This window comes from Urocitellus parryii, unplaced genomic scaffold (genome assembly GCF_045843805.1).
Source record: "Urocitellus parryii isolate mUroPar1 unplaced genomic scaffold, mUroPar1.hap1 Scaffold_95, whole genome shotgun sequence".
In the NCBI taxonomy this organism is placed as follows: domain Eukaryota; kingdom Metazoa; phylum Chordata; class Mammalia; order Rodentia; family Sciuridae; genus Urocitellus; species Urocitellus parryii.
In genome coordinates, this window is record NW_027554244.1 from 967144 (window position 1) to 989409 (window position 22266).

The 22266-nt window shown below is 35.6% G+C and overlaps 2 non-coding genes and 1 pseudogene across 2 annotated transcripts; 1 reads left to right on the forward strand and 2 right to left on the reverse strand.

Annotated features, from left to right (window-relative positions):
- Window positions 1-1075: 1075 nt before the first annotated feature.
- Window positions 1076-2516, reverse strand: LOC144253116 (zinc finger protein 385B pseudogene; annotated as a pseudogene).
- Window positions 2517-6323: 3807 nt separating this feature from the next.
- On the forward strand, window positions 6324-6430 carry LOC144253119 (U6 spliceosomal RNA). Its single transcript, XR_013343117.1, has one exon. It is a non-coding gene; the product is annotated as a U6 spliceosomal RNA (small nuclear RNA).
- Window positions 6431-12892: 6462 nt separating this feature from the next.
- Window positions 12893-13017, reverse strand: LOC144253120 (U6atac minor spliceosomal RNA). The gene has a single exon (XR_013343118.1). It is a non-coding gene; the product is annotated as a U6atac minor spliceosomal RNA (small nuclear RNA).
- Between the last annotated feature and the right edge of the window lie 9249 nt (window positions 13018-22266).

The window sequence follows — 22266 nt, forward strand, 5'->3', positions numbered from 1 at the left end:
GGGGGCATGGGAGCATGACCTGCAACATATTCAGTGAACAGAAAGACAAATTGTTCAATTATAAATTTTATATCTTCTGTACATTATTGCATTAGGGAGCCACAAAATTATGTAGCATCATTACAAATGAAAACAAGTTAAAAATGAAGATAATTATGTAGAAATACATGGATTCATTGTCTTCTTGCAGAATGCACAGGAGGTGCCAAAATGTGCAATTTAGGAAGCTCTTTTTGTGTTTGTGTATATTTGCTTAGCAACTCAAACCAGTGAGGAAGCTACAAAATAAGTTAGACAAAAATAGCAAACAGGTAGTAATTATAGCTATGTTATATGGCTTTCTATTTTGTTTAAATATCTCCAAATAAAATATGAAATAAAGAAAATACATTATCTTTTGTTCTCTTAACAAGAAATTCAAAGCTATTTTGCTTCCTAACATTTACACAGCAACTAAAGATGTTGAATTCAGACAAGAGATACAATCTAGTACTACACAGGATACAACAGTACTTGGGTCTAAAACAGTACACAATCCCTGTCGATGAGAGTACACCAAAAAGAAAATGTGATCCTTTGGTAAGATGGTATTCACAAGTAAGCACTTGTGTTCTATTTTTCTTCCACACTAGAATATGCCCGGTTGGATTCCAGAGCTATTTACAGACATCTGAGGAAGATCCTAGTTTTCAAGTCTGTCAGGAAAATATTCCATATTGTTCTAAGCCAGATTATACCCATGGGAAAACAGAGACTGGTTTTCTTTTTCTTTACTTTCTGACTGTACATTTTCAAGCACCCAGATTTCTCAGATACACCAATTAAATGGCGTCGAGTTGGGGAGGGAAGAGGGAACCTGTGCTGCTCACATTCCAAAATGATTTGATCGGTCCATAAAAGCACTCTTGAATCTAGTGATTTGTTTTTCACTGAAGCTGGGGTTTCAGGTGGTAGGCTGCATTTTGTGGGTAGGTGGGATACTTACTGTAACACAAAATGCTCAAGTTACTGAAATCCTTTTGGCTTGGCTTCTCGACTTTCCTACTGGCCTGGTTGGTCTTGGGACTTGCATATGTCAGTATGGGGCAAACAGGATGGAGGCTGGAGTGGCACAGATGGGCCCATGCCCTGGCCTCAGGAGAGCTGGAGGGATGGCTGGAGCCTGGAAGAGCGAGGCAGATCGCTGGGGTGGCAGTGACAGTGCAGAGGACACAGCCGCTGCTGCTGCCAGGGATGAGGACAGGAAGGCTGGGGCCAAAGGTTTCATCATATCTTTCTGGAATGCAAGTTTTGCTGTTAAAATGCTTGGGCTCCACTGGAGTTTGTTGTAAGGGCTGTATTTCAGCTTCAGTGGCTTCCCTGCAACTAGGTCTTTATGCCTCCGGCTAGAAATGTGCTGTTTGAGTTGAATTTCTGAGTTAACATGAACATCACAGATTTCACAATGAAATGTCTTGTTCTGTAGTCCTGACCCCTTATTGCCATTCTGCATCTTTAATCTTGATCTAGGTCTAGGATAGGACTTAATTGGACCAGCTCCATTACGAGCCTCAACCATGGTCTTGTGTTTAGATCCTGTGTTGTGTGCCTCTAGCTGTGACAGGGAGTTCACAGCCACTTTGCATAGTGAACAATAAAGCAATTTTTTGGCTTTCTCTTCTTCGGATTCAGCAACAGACCCTGGTGCTCCATTTGTGCTTTTGGAGGGCGAAGTGGCTGTCCCAGGTGGCAGGGCAGTTGTGCCAGATTTGAGGAGAAATGAGCCACTTTCAGAGCATGATGGCTGACTGGAACTATTGGCTTTCAGCTTTCCTTTATCTTCTGATTTGTCAGAGCTGTTGCCTGTGATTGGAGTGATGGAGCAGCTGGGATTAGCCTTTGTGCTGTCCTTGGAAGAAACCATTTTGGGTTTATTTTTCGTTGCCTCTAGTGCTTTGACCTTCTTGGCATGTTTACTTCCTTTGTAGTGGGCCTCGGCCTGGCTATCTGAGTTAAAGCTGACAGACATTACAAGAAATAACTTGTTTCTTCTTTGGGGGAATGGATACTCCAAATGTGTGGTTAATGACTGCCTTTTGCACAGGATCCATTGTGTTAAAATTTGGAAAGAGCCCAACAGCCGAACTACCTTCCACTGGAAAAGACATAAATGGTTTGATATCCAGTGAAGGCTGCATCATCAGAGTAGTAGTGCGCATAAGAGCAGGAAGGGTAGTAGTATGGCATGTACTGCCTGTGCTGGTGTTGGGGCTGGGGCTGGCCAGCAGTGTCCCGGAGCTCTGGGCTGGAAGCGGGGGCTGCCCATCACTCAGCTGCTTCACTCGCTTGCGATGGGATTTGCCGTTGTAATGGACCTGGGCCTGGGCTGCAGAGTACAGCTGGATGTTGCACACCTCACAGAAGGAGAACAGAATTTTCTTTTTCTCTTTACTTAACTGGTCCTCAGGCCTGTCGGTCTTAATCCCCCTTTCTTCAAAGCCCCGTAGAAAAGCTGCCATATTCATAATTCCATCTTCAAGATGGTACTTCATACATTGGGTTGTGTTCTAAAACCCCTTTTTTAAGTCGGTTGATGGGAAATTGTGCATATTTTCTTATAGATTTAGAAAAACAAATTGCTTTTAGGTTTCCAGATCAGCCCATAAACATCAATTTAATCTTCGATGAACTTGAAACGTAGACCATCTCGGCGCGCCGGCCGCAGGCGCCTAGGGCAGTGGCTCCTCCAGCCTGGAAGCTGTTGCTCGCGCTCCTGCGGTTGCAGCGGTCTCGCCAGGGCTGCACTGAAGCTCCGAGCAGACGCTCTCCTGCGATCTGCTGCAGCCCTGGACGGTGGCTACCGCGACAGCGGCGGCGGTGGCGACGGCGACAGCTGGGTGCAGCGCGGCCCCGGAACTGTCCAACTCTTTCGGGCGTGGGGCTCAGACGCCCGGCCGCGGCCCCGGCGCTGAGCGCCTGCGCGCCCGGCCTCGCCCAGGTGAGCCGCGTGTGCCCCGAGCCCACAGGGCGCGCCCTGCCCGCACCAGCCGCCCGCCGGGCTCCCTCGTCTGGCCGAGGATCCCAGGGTTTAGACGCTCCAACGCCACTCCCGCGCGCCAATGGTGGTGACGGTTGACCAAGGAGAAACTTGCAAGGCACACACACTAAAGCGATGAGGCGGGACTGTTCGGGGATGGTTGACACTGCAGAGCCTCCCGCAGCAGCGCTGCCTTAAATCCGACCTTGCCAGGCGCACGCGCACAGCTAGGGACAGCAGGCGCCGGCGGACCAGGGGTCCCACCCGGGGCGCAGCTTCGGGGCTCAGGTCCTTGAAGAAATGCTTGGCGATGACAGAGGTCCCCAAACCCGGATGCCAAGCCGCGCAGAGGGCGGATGTTTCATGTATTAGGTAAACCAGAGTGAAACTCTCTTCTTGGAGATGAGCAGACCAACTATTTGTTTTTTCTCTTTGACCAGCTCTCTGCTCGCTGACCACCCGGAGCAGCCTGGGCGTTTTTGGCTGAGCCGGGAAGGCCCGGAGAGCCGAGGCATCGTAGCCTTGCTTGGACCTGAAACCCTCGTGGGCGGGGAGAGGGCTCATTTCCTCAAGTGATTTTAAATGACCAGTTATTTGAGTATTTGAGAATTTACCCAAAGAAAAACTTCAAATTGAACTTGACAGTTCTTTCAAATTTCTGAGCAAGAAAAAAAGGGGAACAGCTGGAGCTAAGAGAGAGGTCGCCCCAAGGGTGAAGAGAATTTTGGGGAAGAACAAGTGATAACCCATTGCTTAGGCTCCTCTGCTACCATCTGGCTTCTTGGCAATCTCTCTCCCTTCTCCTGACTGCTTACCTGCATCTGCGTCTGACTTCCCTTAGACTCCAGCCAAACCTACTGCCTAGATCTGAAGTCTGCTAATGGCTTGGTTGGGAAAACAGCCAATAATAAGTTAGAAATGAAGGAAATTTATCATTTGAAACTCTCTTTGAGTCCAAGAACTAAATCTACATCATAGGCTTGTGATATGATGGGAAAATAGCCTCTGTTAGTTGTTGTTATTATTACTATTATTATTTTCTCTTGGATGAGTATGGTTGAGGTTAAGGAGCTGCCTAATTTTAAAATTATTTTATTAATTATGTTTAATAAGTTTATGAAAATTAAATTTAATTTTAAATTAAAACTAATTTTATCATAATTGATAATCTGACAAATAAATACTTCAAATCCCAAATCAGGATTACTTTAATAAATTTAAATAACACAGGAGAGACCAAATTGATTACACAGTTCTGAAACTGTAGCAAGACTTCTCTTGGAATATTAATGGTGATCAAATTCTATTTTTCTAAGCAAAGACTGGGTTTTGACATATTCAAAACCACATACAAAACCACATTCTGGTTTTCTCCCCTTCAACTCCATCTCTTGTTTCTCTACCCCTTTTCCCTTTTAAAATTTCCAGTGAATGAAAATTCTACTCAACAAATATTGTTTTTTTTTAATAACTAAAGTCTCCCCATTTCTAAGCTAAGAACTGAATTTCAAACAATTATATAACCTTCATTCTCTAAAAATAACTCTGTGTGTGTGTGTGTGTGTGTGTGCGTGTAAGAACATTTTTGAACACTGGCTATTCCTGCCAAGAATGCAACTGAAATACACTGGCTTCTAGGTATAGCCACTTTCTCAGCAGAAGACACTCAATCTTCGTTTAGGTGTAAATTATTCAGAACAGCACCACCTCCCCAAACTCCTGTTAGACTGCTTCTCAAAAGAATTAAAAGGTGATATACTTTTGCACATTATTTTTTTTACAAACCTGACAGGGGAAAAATATCTGGACTTTGTGCCAGAAAACAAAGAAAAATGAAGTTAATGTCTGTTTAAGTTTTTGAAGACACATGCTTTTCTTAGATTTTTTTAAAACAGCATTTAATATATTTTGAATGTACTACAACTCTATTCTGCAGGCTCTCCATAGGGTACTATTATTGTTCAATATCTGTTAATTATAGTACTTGTTCTTGTTCTCTAAAATGGAAAATTCTACCATTATCTATGTTATCTCCTTTTCCAGATTTCCCCTCAGCAGCAGGAAATAAAATAACAAGAGTAGGAGAGTAGGACTGGTTTGAACCAGCTAATCCAGACTTTCCCATGAACTCATAATGTTTAATATGACCAATAAGCTGACTGCATTCAAATTTAGCCAATACATATAAATTTACTAGGGAAAAGAAGACAATTTAAATAAAATGGTTCTTAGTATTTGGCAATAACCAAATTAATGCTGCAATATTAATTAAAAATTAATTCTTCCTTATTTTTTTTTAAAAAGGAAGAGGGCAGAATGGAGTTTTAAAGCAGAGTTCAAATACTCAGAGGAAGAAAAGTATGATGAAAGAAACCCAATATTGCTGACCCAAAAAGTAATAACAATTATTTTATAGTTAATATTTATTGAGCATGTACTAAGAAGAGCATTTCATGTGTTTTAATTCAAACTTTACAATGTCCCCATAAGGTAAATTCGATCTTTATTGGACATCTAAGGATACTACCACATGGCCATAGATACCAGAAGGCAGGGGCCAGGTTATGTAGGACCTTGAGAATTGTGTTGAGGAGTTGGTCTTTATCTAAGGTAACCAGCTGAAGGGTTTTTAGTAAGGTGTCAAATTTTAATATATGTCATTTGATTTTGTGTGTAGAAAACAGCAAATCCAGAGCTACTCTATGAGATAAACAGTATTATTGTTCTTATTTTGCAGAAACAGAAACTGAGGCAAAAAAAAAAAAAAAAAACAAGTGACTTACCAGTGTTATACAAGTTGTGACATAGCTGGATTCCTACCCAGGCTGAGCCTACCATCCACAGCTATATTTTTACTTCTTCACCTATGATGGGAGTTTTATCCTGATAAAATCATCTTAAATTGAAAACATCATAAGTCAGAAATATATGAATATACCTAACCCACGGAACATCCTAGCTTAGCAACAGGGTACACTGTAGAGACATGGTTGTGTTTCCTCTTAGTAGCACGAGGCTCAACTGAAGCTGACCAGGAGCAGCAGTTCACAGCCACTACCCAACATGGAGAGAGACTATCCTATGGCTATTCCTCACCTGGGAAAAGACTAAAATGCAAAATTTGAAGTATGGTGCTTACTGAATGTGTAGCACTCTTGCTTGTACCATCATAAAGTCAAAAAAGTTTAAGATGAAACATTGTTAAGTCAAGAATCATCTTTACTGCAAATGAGCATGGGGAACTGGAGTAGGGTAGTAACAGTAATAATAAAGACACATGGAAGGATTTGGTAAGATATTGAGACTTGTGCCCACTTCGGCGGCATATACACTAAAATTGGAGTCACACAGAGAAGATTAGCATAGCCCAAGTGCAAGAATGACATGTGAATTTGTGAAGCATTCCATGTTTTTAAAAAATTTATTGAGATCTGGTGATATATTAAGCACAGTGAGTGAGAAGGCCGGAATTGTAAGTGATGATATGCTTATGTCTTAAGCAAAATGAGAATTTAGCTGTTGAGTGGGAGATCATGGTCACAGAAGCAGGTTTTAGGTAAGGAGATGAAGAGTTCAATCTTAAATTAACCAAGTTTGAGGAGTTTCTGAGACAACTAACAGGTTATTTAAGATGTAAATGTGGCTGGGTATGGTGGCACATACATGTAATCCCAGCAGCTCAGGAGGCTGAGGCAGTAGGATCACGAGTTCAAAGTCAGCAATTTCAACTTAGCAAGGTACTAAATAACTGAGCAAGACCCTGTATCTAAATAAAATATAAAAAATGGCTGAGGATGTGGCTCAGTGGTAAAGCAACCCAGGTTTCAATGTCTGCTATAAAAAAAAAAAAGATGACAACAAAAAAGTAAATCTTAAGGGCTCCTGATAACCTTTAAAAAGAACATTTTGTCCTCTTGCATGCCATATTTCATACCATTCCTTCCTTTTTACTACCATCTGTGATTGTTTTATTCCATCTCCTGCCAGAATGTAAGGCTATTATGATAGATTTTTTGTTTGACCACTATATTCCCAACATCTGTCATACATGATTTGTCCAATGAATGAATAAAAGACAGCCTTGGAGAATCATATCACAAAATTTTTTGATAAAGCGGAATACAAGTTCTCCTTATTCATGTGTCCAGTGTGAATAAAAGCACTGTCATAAGGCAATCCATTTGAGGAGCGGGTGGCTTACTAGGGATTGAACCTAGAGGCTCTTAACCACTAGGCCAGCACTTTTTATTTTGAGATAGTGTCTTACTGAGTTACTTAGAGTCTCACTAAGTTGCTGAGTTGACTTTGAACTCACAATCCTCCTGCCTCAGCTTCCAGATCCACTGGGATTACAGGTGTGAGCCACCACACCCAGCTCCATTTTTATTTTACAGTTTAGGAAACTTTTTTAATATTTATTTTTTAGTTATAGGTGGACACAATGTCTTCATTTTACTTTATGTGGTGCTGAGGATGGAACCCAGAGCCTCACATATGCCAGGCAAGCTCTCTACCTCTGAGCCACAACCCCAGCCCCAGGAAACTCATTTTTAAGTGTTTTCCAAATTACAGTGACATACTGACCTGTTTATGCAGGTGGGCTATCCTGGACCTCCTACCTAAAAATTAATGATCACATGGTTCTTTTAAAACCTGAGTTCCTCTAAATCACTTGGCTTAAATGAACATCAGTTTGTCATTGTCCTTGACATTCTCTACCCTTCTCCACCTCCTATGTATACACACTGGGGTTCACAGTATTTAAAACAGTACTATCAAAAATTTAGTATTCACTAAAAACAGGCCAAACTCATTAACTTTTCTACTTGCTGCTCAACTAAAATGCCATTAAAAAAATATAACACTGCGTTATATCAAAATATATGGCAATGTAAAAGGTCTCCTTTATATTATTTTCTTGGAGTTTGGAAAAGAGTGACCCAGTTTCATCATTTTCAAATCTGTTTATTCAAAAAAAATTACATTCTAAAGATTCAACAATCTATCAAAATTCAAGTCTGTTTTTTTTTTTTTTTTTGTCCCTGGTAGGACTAGAAAACGGTCATATTTTTATAACCCTTTTAGGAAATCTATCCTAAAAAAATAATACACAAAGTTTGACTTTTTAAAAGTCAAATGCAACATTACTTATTGAAATGTAAAAACTGGAAACAAAGTGTACATGTACAGGATATTGATAATGGCACATCCAACATTAAGTAGCCAGCCATCAAAATGTCATTGCTAAATCCCTCTTATATTTTCAGAGTAGTAGTATGGGGGAAATGCTTATAAAATAAATAGAGGAAAGCAAGATACAACATCCACTACGTAGGATGATTGCAACTATGGAAATAAATAAAGTCAAATATTAACATTTGTTCTGGTTGGTGGGTTCTGGGAATTTTTCCAAAATTTTGCTGAATGTAAACTTAATGATTGAAATAAATTAATTCATAACAAGATATAAAATTGACTTTCCTTTTTCCTCTGAGTCTCTTTATATGCTCATTGGACAAGATTAAAGCCCTTGCTGGGCATAGTAGCACTATCCTGTAATCCCAGCAACTCCAGAGGCTGAAGCAAGTAGATCCCCAGTTCAAGGTTGCCTCAGCAACCTCAGCAAAAATACTCAGCAACTTAACAAGACCCTGACTCAAAATTAAAAATAAAAAGGGCTGACAATACAGCTCAGTGGTAAAAACCCCTGGATTCAATCCCCAGTACCAACCAACCAACCAACCAACCAACAAAAAGATTAAAGCCCTTTTTTTCACAAACAAAACAAAAGCCATTTTTCTCTCTAACTTGAAATAATTTGAAATGAAGAAAGAGGTAAAGAAAATAGTCAAAAACAAAGGAAAAAGAAAGGAAGAAAGTATCAATAATGGAAGTTAGAATACTCGAAGAAGTCCACTTAAATTTTATGGATTCTTTGACTAGAATTGACAGTAGTGGGGTAGGGAAAAAGACATTATAGGTATGAGAACATACTGAGGTAGAAAGCCATGAGTTCCAATGACAGAGACAGAGAATTGTGGATATCAGACAAAGGGTGTAAACAAATTCCTCTTTGGGAAAAGAATAGAGTAAATGGGAAAGAAAGAGTAGTTGTAACTTGTCACTGGTAGACATGATTATCACATGCTTGCTTAGGATAAATTTTATAAAAACCTGGGATAGTTATGATTGATATATAAAATTCTTACTTAAGTAAAATTCTGTGAGCTGTATAAGAAAGAACTAGAGATGAACTTATAATGACTAAATCAGGTTTTTAAAATAACCCATCTGATGGAAAGTATTAAGGAAAGAAATTTATTTATAGCTATACTTTAGTCATTTCTTACACAAACATAAAAATTCCAATTAAGAATGAAGAAAATGTGTAGCTGGTTATGGTGGCATAGTTTGGTAATCCCACTGACTCTGGAGGCTGAGGCAGGAGGACTGCAAGTTCAAGGTCAGCCTCAGAAATTTAGTGACACACTGTCTCAAAATAAAAAAAAAATTAAAATAATTATTTAAAGAGGTGGGGGTGCGGTTCAGTGGTTAAACATCCCTGACTTCAATCCCTGATACCCACCCCCCCCCAAATGTGAGGAATAGTAATGCATATAATTAAATAGTTATTTCATAAATTAAATGTTTTGGAAATTGGCTAATTATATCCATCATTCAGTATTGTTTGAACGGAAGACATAATGAATATAAAGTGTCTAACACAAGTCTGGCATTCAACAGAAATGGAAGCTTTTATCTTATTTATTTTTATGTAGTGCTTAGGATTGAACTCAGGGCCTCATGCTTGCTAGGCAAGTGCTCTACCACTGAGCAATAGCCCCAGCCAAGAAATGGCAGCTTTTATTGATAGTTAATGATCTGCAATATTTCTTTTGCAACTTCATTTATTTATTTATTTTATGTGGCTGAGGATCAAACCCAGTGCCTCACATGTGCTAGGAAAGCTCTCTACCACTAAGTCACATCCCAAGCCCCATGATCTGGAATACTTTATAATTTCTGTGCCTGCATGAAATATTTGATGTTTTATGCTGTCATACTGTAACAAAAATTTTACACACATGTAAAGACTATTTATCAAACTTAATATTATTATTATTTGCCAATATTAAAGGATTATTCAAAGATTCACTCTTGATAAAAATAAGCAGATAACTATGAAGACAGATGTACTTTTTAGATACATAAAAGATCAAAGAAAAAATACCTATGGGGCTGGGGATGTGGCTCAAGCGGTAGCGCGCTCACCTGGCATACGTGCGGCCCGGGTTCGATCCTCAGCACCACATACCAACAAAGATGTTGTGTCCGCCGAGAACTAAAAAATAAATATTAAAAATTCTCTCTCTCTCTCTCTCTCTCTCTCTCTCTCTCTCTCTCTCTCTCTCTCTAAAAAAAAAATACCTAGTAAATTTTCCACTCATTTTGTAGATGTGGTCCTGTATTTTATCCCTGTGACTAGTAGAATCTATTCAGAACAGGAACACCTGACTTCAGAGCTTATTTTTCTCTAGATAAATTGAGAAGCCAAACTTATAATATTGATTAATGAGAACTTGGAAAGCAAACAGAAGATACTTTATTGCTTATGCTATTTAAACTACTTAGATCATGCTTCAGAATTCACTGGCTATAATGCTGCTTCTTCTTTTAGCTATATGAGACTGGATGTTTATAATCTAAATAGATATGATTTTTGGGGTTGTAAAAATCTCATGGGCTGGGGAAATATTAATAAATACAAAGCATCAAAAAGAATTTCCTTTGATAGTTGATTGTAGATAATTAGAATTTAAGTTATCAATGGCTTAAAAATATTTAGAGAAAGAATAAAGATGTACTAACAGAGAGAGAGAGAAAGAAAAGGAGAGAGGCAGGGAGGAGGGGAAGAGAGACATTACTAAGATATGATGCAGTCTACCCTGAAAAGGGTAATGATGGAAAAAGTTTGAGAGATACCAAGAACAGCAAAAAATAGCCAAGGCAGAAATAAATATATAAATAGATGACTGAAAAGGAGATATGTGTATACATGCATGTGTGCAAAAAAAATGAGACTAGAAGACAGTCTTGTAGTGCCTTAAAAAGTTAAATATAAAGTTACTATTTGAGTCAGCACTTCCACTCCTAGGGATATACTCAAAAGATTAAAACATGTATCCAGCTGGGCATGGTGGTGTGCACCTGTAATCCTAGTGACTCAGGAGGCTGAGGCAGGAGGATAGAAATTTCAAGACCAACCTCAGCAATTTAGTGAGGCCCTGAGGACTTAGTGAGATGCTGCTTCAAAATAAAACATATAAAAGGCTGGGGATATGGCTAAGTAGTTAAGCACCACTGGATTCAATCTCCAGTACCCAAAACAACAAAAAAAATATGTATATATAAGTATACAAATATATATACACACACATACACACACACACACACAATAACTGGTACATAATTATTCAGAACATCATATTCATAACAGGCAAAAAGTGAAAGTAACCAAATGTCCTTCAACTCATAAAATATATCAGTTGATGATAAAATGTGGCATATATACAATGGAATATTATTCAGCCATAAAAAGGAATGGATTACTGATTCACACTACAACATGGATGAGCCTTGAAATATTTTGCACAGATAAAAAAACAGTCACAAAAGACCACATATTATATGATTTCATTTATATGAAATACCACTGTAGAAAATTTATAGAGACAGAAAGTAGATTAGCAGTTGCCTAAGGCTGATGGGAAATGGAAAATTGTGAGATGACAGGTAAAAAATATGGAGTTTCTTTTGGGAGTAATTAAAATGTTCAAAATTGACTATAGTGAGAGTTGTACTATCCTGTGATTATAATAAAACAACTGAATTGTACACTTTAAATAGAGGAATTTTATAATATGTGAAGTCATTTTATAGCCTTGGACAGCTTTATTCAGATTACAAATGTTTTTTATTATACCAAGGCTTTTAAAAGGTAGAATAAGTAGCTGGCTTTTTAAAAAATTAGAATCTAAGGCTAAACACAGTGCAGGTGTAGCTCAGTGGTAGAATGCTTGTCTAGTGTGCTTAAGGCCCTGTTCAATGTCAGTACCACACAAATACATACACACACACACACACACACACACACACACACACAGGCAAATGAATCTTATTAATGAATAGAACATTCATTAGGAGGGTACCATCAAATAAATGAATAAATATATTAATTTGACAGCAACATTTTTAGACTTACCTTTATATTGAGTGATATGATTCCAAAAGGGTAAATTTTCTTTTTCCTTTCTTTTGGTACTACAGATTGAACCCAAGGGCACTTAACCACTGAGCATATCCCCAGCCCTTTTTATATTTTTTATTTTGAAGCATAGTCTCACTAAGTTGCTGAGGCTTCTTTGAATTTGCAATTCTCCTGTCTCAGCCTCCGGAGCCACTGCATGAATTTTCAATTCTTGAATTTGTTTTATCCTTGATTTTTTAAAGTTTGTTTTTCAGTGCATTATAGTTATACATAAAAGGAGAGTTCATTCTGACATATTCATAAAAGAAGTAACATAGTTTTCTCCATTTCAATCCTAATACTCCTTACCTCTTCCCTTTCGTTTGCTTTCTCTCTGGTTCCCTTCCTCTTTTCTATTGGTCTTCCTTCTATGGTCTTATTTTTCACTTGATGCATTATAGTTACATATAAATTGGAACGCACTGTGATATATTCATAAATGTCCCTAGAATAATTTGGTTAACTACATTCCCCAGTTCTTCCCCTTCCCCTTGCCTCCTTCCTCCCCAATGTGTCCCCCTACCTGCAAAGCACACTTCTACTCTTCCAAAGTCCCTTCTATTTTTCTGAAAAAATAATGGTTAGATGTCATAGAAGAAAGTGGCAATGTCTTAATCTAATGCCTACTGTCTGGCCCAATGTCTCTTCCATCCTTGTCAAGGGAGTTATAACCTTTTATCCTGTCATTCAACACTATCACTCAATTGCTTTTTAAAAAATTTTTGGTTGTAGATGGACACAATATCTTTATTTATGTATTTATTTATTTTTATGTGGTGCTGAGAATTGAAGCCTCACATGCACTAGGCAAGTGCTCTATCACTGAGCCGCAACCCCAGCCCTCAACTTTTTCTTAATTATCTCATTTGCAAATACTCTTTCTCTTAAAAATTTTTCACAGGAAACTGGAAAGGTAGTAGAGGTTTTTGAAAATCTATTGCAGGACTGGAGTTGATACTCAGTGAAAAAGCATAAGCTTTAGCATGTACAAGGTCCACAAAGCCCTGAACAGAGGAAAAGAGGGAAAGAAAAGGAGAAGAAAGAAAAAATGAAAAGAAAGGAAGTCCATTGCAATAACTCCCTTCTAAAAATCTATAGTCTAGAACTATGATAGCAGAAGAGAAAAATGAACAGATGAATGTAAAAGACAAATTCATTTGATCTGATGATTAATGATTCACAGATTATGGGGAGAAAGAAAAAGAGGCAATTACTAATATATGCATGGAAGGAGTGTCAAAATTGAGAAAGTTAGAGACAACTGTTTTAGAGAAATTGATAAATTTAGTTGAAATTAGTAATAAATTAATATATAGGTTATTTTGGTAGAAAATTTATCACTGACAGTATGGCATGTTAGAAAAATCAATATAATTTTATGTGTATTTTTATTTTACTACTGTGAACTTCATAAAGATGAGTTCTAAATCTAATTCATTGTGTAATCCCAGCACTGATCTTACTGCCTTTAATAGTTAAAATAATTTTCAGTTGAGTCAACTCAACTGAAACTGGTAGAGCGCTTGCCTAGCAAGTACGAAGCACTAGGTTCGATCCTCAGCACCACATAAAAATAAACAAATAAAATAAAGATATTGTGTCCAACTACATCTAAAAAAATTTTTTAAAAATCTAATGGACATATGTATTTTTCCTCAGTCTTAAAGGATATATTCCCAGAAAATTTAAAACTCAGTATGTTGAAATGTCATCAGTAATTCATTTAGAATTTCTGCTCATAAAAATAATCAATTCAGAGGGGGGATAGTAGAGAATAGGACAGACAGCAGAATACATCAGACACTAGAAAGGCAATATGTCAATCAATGGAAGGGAAACTGATGTGATACAGCAATTTGTATACGGGGTAAAAGCGGGAGTTCATAATCCACGTGAATCAACCGTGTTATATGATGTATTAAGAACTATGTAATGTTATGAATGACCAATAAAAAAAAATAATAATAATCAATTCAATGCATTATGTTACTAACATAAGCAAATATATTATGCTTTCAGACAGTAATTGCTCCTTAGTAAACTTACTGTTGAAAATGCCTATGTCCAATATCAAATAAGATTTATGTCTAATACAGATCTTCATTTTGGAGTAATGGCTTTTTATTAAAAATACTTACTGTTATGTTTTTCACCAAGAGCAACCAATGTTTCAAGAACTTTAATTCCCTCTTGAACATCCAAAAGTTCATTGTTACTGGCTGGTCTGTTTCTTTCAACAGCTTTTAGCTTTTCAACCACTATGGGGGCTAATGAATGGATGTAGGGAGTTGAAAGGGCATGGTTGGAATGCTGGAAGACCGAGAGGAGAAGCTGGTAACATTTGGCTTGAACCTATGTAAGGAGATCATTCAATCAATTAACACATGATAGTTCTTATCTGCTCTACAATCACATTACATCTTAATATGTATGTAATACAGCACAATGAAAATATAAATGTTATTTTCCATATAAGAGAAATGAAAGAGAGTAATGGAACTTTCTTTCAATAAGCTAACTGAATAAACCTCTCAAAAAAATCGGAATCTCTCAAAATAATTCTTTATACCAATTTAAGTTTTGTAGCCATAGAAAATAAAGTCTCACTGGCTTTTAGATTAGAAAAAACTTCATATGAATAATTATTTTTTAAAAAAGGAAGAAGGAAAGGAAGAAAAGTTGTAAGTATTGGGGAAAATAGTGGAATAAAATTGTTTCAGCAATTTGTAGAATACAAATTGCCAAACTTCACTGACATCAGAAATACCTGGGGAGCATTTTAAAAATACAGATTCCTGAGTCACAACTCTGAAGACCCTGATTCAGGGAGCTAGGGAGCCAGGAATGTTCCTAAGTTGTTTTATTTTTCCTGATACACAGAAGATTTGATAATCATAACTTAAGACTTCACCACTGTAAAATAATAAAACATGTTTTCTAAAAAAACAAGTTTTGAATAGGCTTATTAAAACATGTAATAATAAATTTATCCATTAATGTAGTGAGTATCATTTAAATAAATATTGGAAACCCTGAAAATCTCTCCTAATATGGCCGAGAACTAATCAAAGATATTAGAGAATTTCTGCATATTTAAGTAAACATACAAATGTGTTTCTTTTATAGTTAAACCCAGTGATATTTTCTAGTTTTTCCATTTAAAACTCTTACTGTAAATATTTAGGTTTTCCTTATATATAACACATTTTAGTGAATCAACCAGATATTCTCCTGATAAAGTGGAATGTTTGCTTAGGTGTAACTTACCCATGGGTCACATGAATTTAATGCATTTTTAAATGTGTTCATGCAGCCATTCTGTAATGACTGAACTCCTATTATTTCACTACAGCAGACCACAGGAAGAGTGCAATTGCTGTCAGCATGCTAACTTCATCAGGTGTGGACACAGAATCTTCTGAAAATGAAAAATGGAAAAAAAGTGCCATTTCCAAAACTTTTGGAAATTTAATCTTCAACAACTCTCTCCTGCTCCTAACATTAATCAAAGTTTATCAAGAAAATAAATTAAAATGTTACCATTTTGAAACATGTAATTATAAATAATTCAGGCAAAATGGATACTAAAACCACTGTGTGCAAGTTATATAGACAGCAAACAATTAAGGTAGTTTCAAAATATCTCCCCATTGATTCCTTGTTAGTTGTAAAAGGGAGAAATGACAACTGTATAGTGGAGAAACAAGGCAGATACACGATCTTAACGAAGTCATTAAAGTTAAGATTCCCAATAATGAGACAAAGCAACATTATATGCTTTCTTATATAATGCTCTGAGAAGACATAACAATATTTATATAGTATTTTTCCAAAAATGCATAAAAGTAAAGAAAAAAATAGATAACTCAAAATTCTGAAACATTCTACAAAAGTAGATGGCCTGCACTCTTCAAAAATATTAATGTCATGGGGCTGGGATTGTGGCTCAGCAGTAGAGTGCTCGCCTACCACATGGATCCTCAGCACTACATAAAAAACAAGTGGATAAATAAATAAAAAACGAAGGTATTGTGTCCAACTACAACTTAAAAACAAACAAACAAAAAAACATTAATGTCACAAAAGATTAAGCCTGAGGAACTATCCCAGATTAAAGAAAACTAAAGAAATATGACAACTAAGGAAAAGAAAAAGTTTTATAAAAGTCATGATTAGGACATTTAAAATATGCATATGAATAATAACAGCATTTTATCAATGTTAAATTGCCTAAATTTTATAATTCTTCTATTATCATGTAAGGAATGTTCTTGTTCTTAGGAAATCTGTGAAGTATTTAAAGAGTCATGATGACTTCAACATATTTTCAAATGGTTCAGCAAAATTAATAATAAAGGTACAGAAGCTGAGGTTGTTGCTTAGTGGCAGAATACTGGCCTCCCACATGTAAGTCACTGAGTTTTATCCTTAGCACTGCATAAAAATAAATAAACAAAATAAAGATATTGTATCAGTGTATAACTAAATTTTTTTTAAAAAAATAAAGGTATAAGGGTTATGTGGATAATAATAAATCCTTGAGGCAAAATGTTAACTGGTGAATCTAGGAGGAGGGTATATTGGTGTTTTCTACACTTGAAATTAAGTTTGACTGGCTGGGGATGTGGCCCAAGCAGTAGCACACTCGCCTGGCATGTGTGCAGCCCGGGTTCGATCCTCAGCACCACATACAAACAAAGATGTTGGGTCCACCTAAAATTTAAAAAATATATATTAAAATTCTCTCTCTCTCTCTCTCTCTAAAAAAAAATTCAGTTTGAAATTTATTTCAAAAATCAAAGGATTAAAAGTGAAAAAAAAGTTTTGCAGCATTCTTGATGGGATTTATGTACATGTGTATGTATGTCCACATAAATACGCATACACATATTTCAAAATAAAATATCTCAGCTCTTAGAGTAAAGAAGTAGCGTTTCCAAATGGAAATTCTTCATTATATATTTTTTTCTTAAGCAAGAAATAAGGGGGCTGGGGATATGGCTCAAACTGTAGCGCACTCGCCTGGCATGCTTACGGCCCGGGTTCCATCCTCAGCACCACATAAAACCAAGGTGCTGTGTCTGCCGAAAACAAAAAATAAATATTAAAAAATTCTCTCTCTCTCTCTCTCTCTCTCTCTCTCTCTCTCTCTCTCTGTCTCTCTCTCCTTTCTCTCTCTATCTTTAAAAAAAGGATTAAGGGAATTGCTAGCCTTATACTATATCAATATTCCCATGGCTTTGATCCTTCATTCATAAGTATACCTCCTGTGAGTTCAGCTCTGGACAGAATATCTTAGGCAAGTTAATTGTATTATCAGACCTTCAAATTCACTTCATATAATGAACCAGCTTGATAAAATAGCAAACACTTTCTGTTAATGTTGACAATTTAGGTCTGGGGTTGTGGTTCAGTGGTACAGTATTTGCCTAGCACATGTGAGGCACTGGGTTTGACCCTCAGCACCGTATAAAATTAAACTTAAAAAAATAAATAAATAAAGGCATTGTATCCCTCTACAACTAAAAAAATTTTTTTTAATTGACAATTTAGGGTTCGTGCTGCAGCTCAGTGGTAGAGTGCCTGCCTCACATGTGTGAGGCACTGGGTTCAATCTTCAGCACAACATAGAAAAAATAAAATAAAAAATAAAGATATTGTAGGGCTAGGGCTGGGGCTTAGTGATAGAGTGTCTAGCACATGCGAGGCACTGGATTTGATCCTCAGCACCACTTAAAAATAAAATAAAATAAGGGTATTGTGTCCAACTACATTATATATATATATATATATATATATATATATATATATATATGTGTGTGTGTGTGTGTGTGTGTGTTTGTGTATATATATATTCTAGATATGCTCAACAAAATTAAAACTAAACTACTTATAACAAATTCTTAAGCATTTCTTCTTCCTGATATTTCTATTTATCTATCAATCTGCACATACATTCATATATGAGGCATTTAATCTTTTTAAGTTTGTTAAAATCTATGTTAAGATGCAAAATATTAACACTTTATAAAGCTAAAATAATTTCAGTTACATTAATATAACTAAAGTTTTTCCCTTATACATGATTTTTTAAAAAAAAATCACATTCTAAATATCTGTACATTATTCAAAATATAAAAAGCATATGGAAAAGAAAATAAGAAAATAAAACTTGTAATTCTACCATCCAGTGACAGTTTAGGTTTAATTTCTAGGTTTTGACTTAATTTCTTCTGGTCTAAGTTAATTATATATATGTTTTCTTAAAAATATGATATATAACAGATAAAATGGACATATAATTCAAACTAATATATCATCATGAATAATTTTTCCCACTGACAAATATATTTATAACACATTTTATTATTGTAAAATAAATGTATTGATGATAAATAATTTTGAATTTAATTTTTTAATTAACAAGGCCAAAGAGTATGCATTCTCTGTGTGTGGTACTATGGATTAAATTTAGTGCCTCATGCATGCTAATCAATTGTTCTACCACTGAGCAACATATAGCCCCAAGTATGCATTTTCTTTCTTTTTCCTTTTTTTAATTGGTATCGGGAATTTAACCTACTTTATCACTGAGCCACATCCCCAGTCCTTTTTATTTTAAAATCTGAGACAGGGTCTCACTAAGCTGTTCGGGGCCTCACTAAGTCACTGAAGCTGGTCTCAAACTGGCAATCCTGTGTTAGCCTCTCTAGTCATTGGGATTACAGGCGTGCACCACCACTTTTACCTAATGTGCCTTCTTTCCTTTGTTCTTTCTTCTATTGGTTATTAATTCTCTTATAAGACCTCTTTATTTGTTAATAGAATAAACAGTGGCATAGATATTATTATTAGTTTTTCAGATACTTTTCAATGTAAGATGCTTTGATGTCTACATAGGCCAATATATCAGTCTATGTATATGTATATTTCCTCTGCAGTATCTCTCACTGACTTATAGTTAGTCTTTTGCCATTCTGCCAAAAAAAGCTCATCTGTATTTTCTTTGTTTTCTTATTTTAAACATTTGATATTGCCATTTAAATTTATCTCATGTTTATTTTAAATCATGATATAAGATGAAGGGATAATGAGAATTTATTTCTCAAACAGTTAATTGGTACACCCATTTGAAGAATCATAAATAAATGATATTTATTGTTTATTTGCTTAAAATACATGTGTCTTCTATAGAAATCTCTTCTGTTCTACTGTCCCATCCACTGATTCCTGGGCTACTAAACATTTTTAAATTATGTGGAATTTTTGTATTAGGCAACAGGACAAATCTTTCCTTATTATTCTTTTTTTTAGTTCTTCTACATTTTCTTTATAGCCAAAAAAGAAAAAACTTGAGAGAAAAAGCCAAACACAGAAGAAAATGGACAAAAACATGACTAAGGATTTCCCTCCAAATGAAACACAAACATGAAAAATACTTATATTCATTAGGAAAATGAGAAGTAACAATTAAAGCAACATGATAGGACATATTAGCCATCATATAACAAAATTTGGAAACCAAATAATACCAAGTATTGGTCAGGATATGGGGAAACAAAGATCATCTTATGCTGCTGATGTGAGTGATAATTCACTTGGCTACTTTGGAGAACAATTTGGCGATGTCTGATAAAATGGAAGTTAATATATGCCATCAATTCCACTTATAGATATATACCCTAGAAAATTTCTCACAGCACACATGCAAAATCAATCCATGTTTGCTAAAGCAACGTTTTTATTTGGGAGAAACTAAAAACAGCAAAAATATCCATTGACAGGAATGAATAATTGAACAAATAAATGTGATGTAAAGCTACATAGGAGTTAAGAATGAATGAAGGTTTTATTTATCTACATTAATAGAACCAAAAATTAATTACAGAGGGAAAAAAAGTAGAATGGGATATTATAACATTACTTATGTAAATTAAATAGTACAAAAATATATATCATTCATGGTTACTTATCTTACTTTCTATATAATGAATATATACATATATATAAACTAAGTATATTTGTTAGAATAATTGATACATATTAACATAGAAAATATAATTTATAATAGGGAAATTTCTGGAATAAAATATATCAATACCAAGTTTATGGTTCCATTTAGGGTACACTGCAATAGTGACAGATACTTGAACTTCTTTCCAATTTTATATCAATTATACTAACACATGTCAATTCTGGGTATATATCATATCTTTTTTTTAAACTTTCCAGTATATATGAAAGTTCTAAGACAAAGATATATAAAGTCAATGATTCAGACAGAGTTATTGAAACTTCAAATCCAAAAAATGTGACTAATGCACCTCTCTGAGTTAATTCAATGTTATACAGCAATTTTCTGATTAGAATACTTAAATAATTAATTAATTAGGGAACAGATAGATATCTGAATAGATCAAAGGTTTTAAAAAACTCTGACAGGTTACCTGGTCGTGAATATTCCAGGATACATGCAAGAGTGCTATGAATTAGAGCTGTCAGTTTTGGCCATTGAAAGCGTCACGATACTTTTAATCCCTTGAAGAGCTGCACTGACTGGTAGAGGAACCTGATTGTCTGCAGACTTTATTGCTGTGTCTTTTAATATTCTTGCAATTAAGAACAGAATTGTAGGCAGGATTGTCATACATACTAAAATAAAAACAAATCAGATTACCTCATAACTACTCAATGCCACTGTAGAAGTTTCCATTCCTTATTTTTTTTACAATTAATTATGTTTGTCTTTTTTTCCCCTCTTCCTTTAGACAGGGTCTCACTTTGTTTCTCTGGCTGGCCCCACATTCCTAGGCTAAAGTGATCCTTCTGCCTCAGCCTTTGGAATAGCTGGGACTAGAGTGCATGCCACCATGCCTGGCTGACTATGGTTTCATATTATTTATTTTCTTTGTTTTTATATAAAATTTGCTACATTACTTTTACTATAATTCAATGTTTGAAAAAGAACATAAGAAATTGCCATTTATTTTAGAGAAGAGAGAACTGATATTTTCTTTTTCCAACCCAGCCATTTTGTTACTGCTAATATTTCACCTATTTAGTAGTCCATGCCCTTCATAATTAAAATGAAAAAGAAGATAGAAAAACAGAAAGAGAAAAATACCATATACATTGAGAAGCATCTAAGTTACCTGGTGAATCTTATTAGTAATTCTAAAATATATAATTAAACTTCAGTGTACTAAAGGCAGCCTAATCAAGCCAGGAAAATGAGAAGACTACTGAGGTAAGCAAAGAAGAAATTATAGAATCCCAGAATTTGTGGATAAAAATTCAACCATGGTGGTGGGGGTGGGGGGGCCTGGGGTTGTGGTTCAGTGGTTGAGCATGTTCGAGGTGCTGGGTTTCACCCTCAGCGCCACATAAAAATAAATAAAATAAAGATATTGTGTCCAACTACAACTAAAAAAAAAAAATCAACCACACACTTAACAAAAGAATCCCTTCACTATTCTTATAGGTAGCTTCCTACAAAACTCCAAGGAGAGAAAGTCATTCTTTTTACACATGTAGGGTAACTGTAAGAATCAAAAAATTGTCCCTTGGTTATACTGAAATTTACCAGTATGTTTACTAATAATTATTTTTACTTTCCAGCAAAACAAGGAAAGTTTGCTTCCATACAACAGTTTTTCAATATCTATTATATTTACTAGTCATGATTTCTTTAGATACTCCTTAGAGATGGCTATCACTCTCCTCTGAAATTCTTTAGCTTTTCAATGTTGCTCATGAATGTAAACCAGATTAGAAAATAATGAGCTTTGTAATTCTACCTTACTATCTTCCCAGTCTGCAGTTCTGTCTTGTTTGAAACATATCTGAAAAGTCAGCTTAGGTCTTTCATTTTTTGAATCTTTAATCTTTATAGGATCTTAAAAGTACATAAATCTTTTTAAAAGACTGACCTCTCATTTCACAC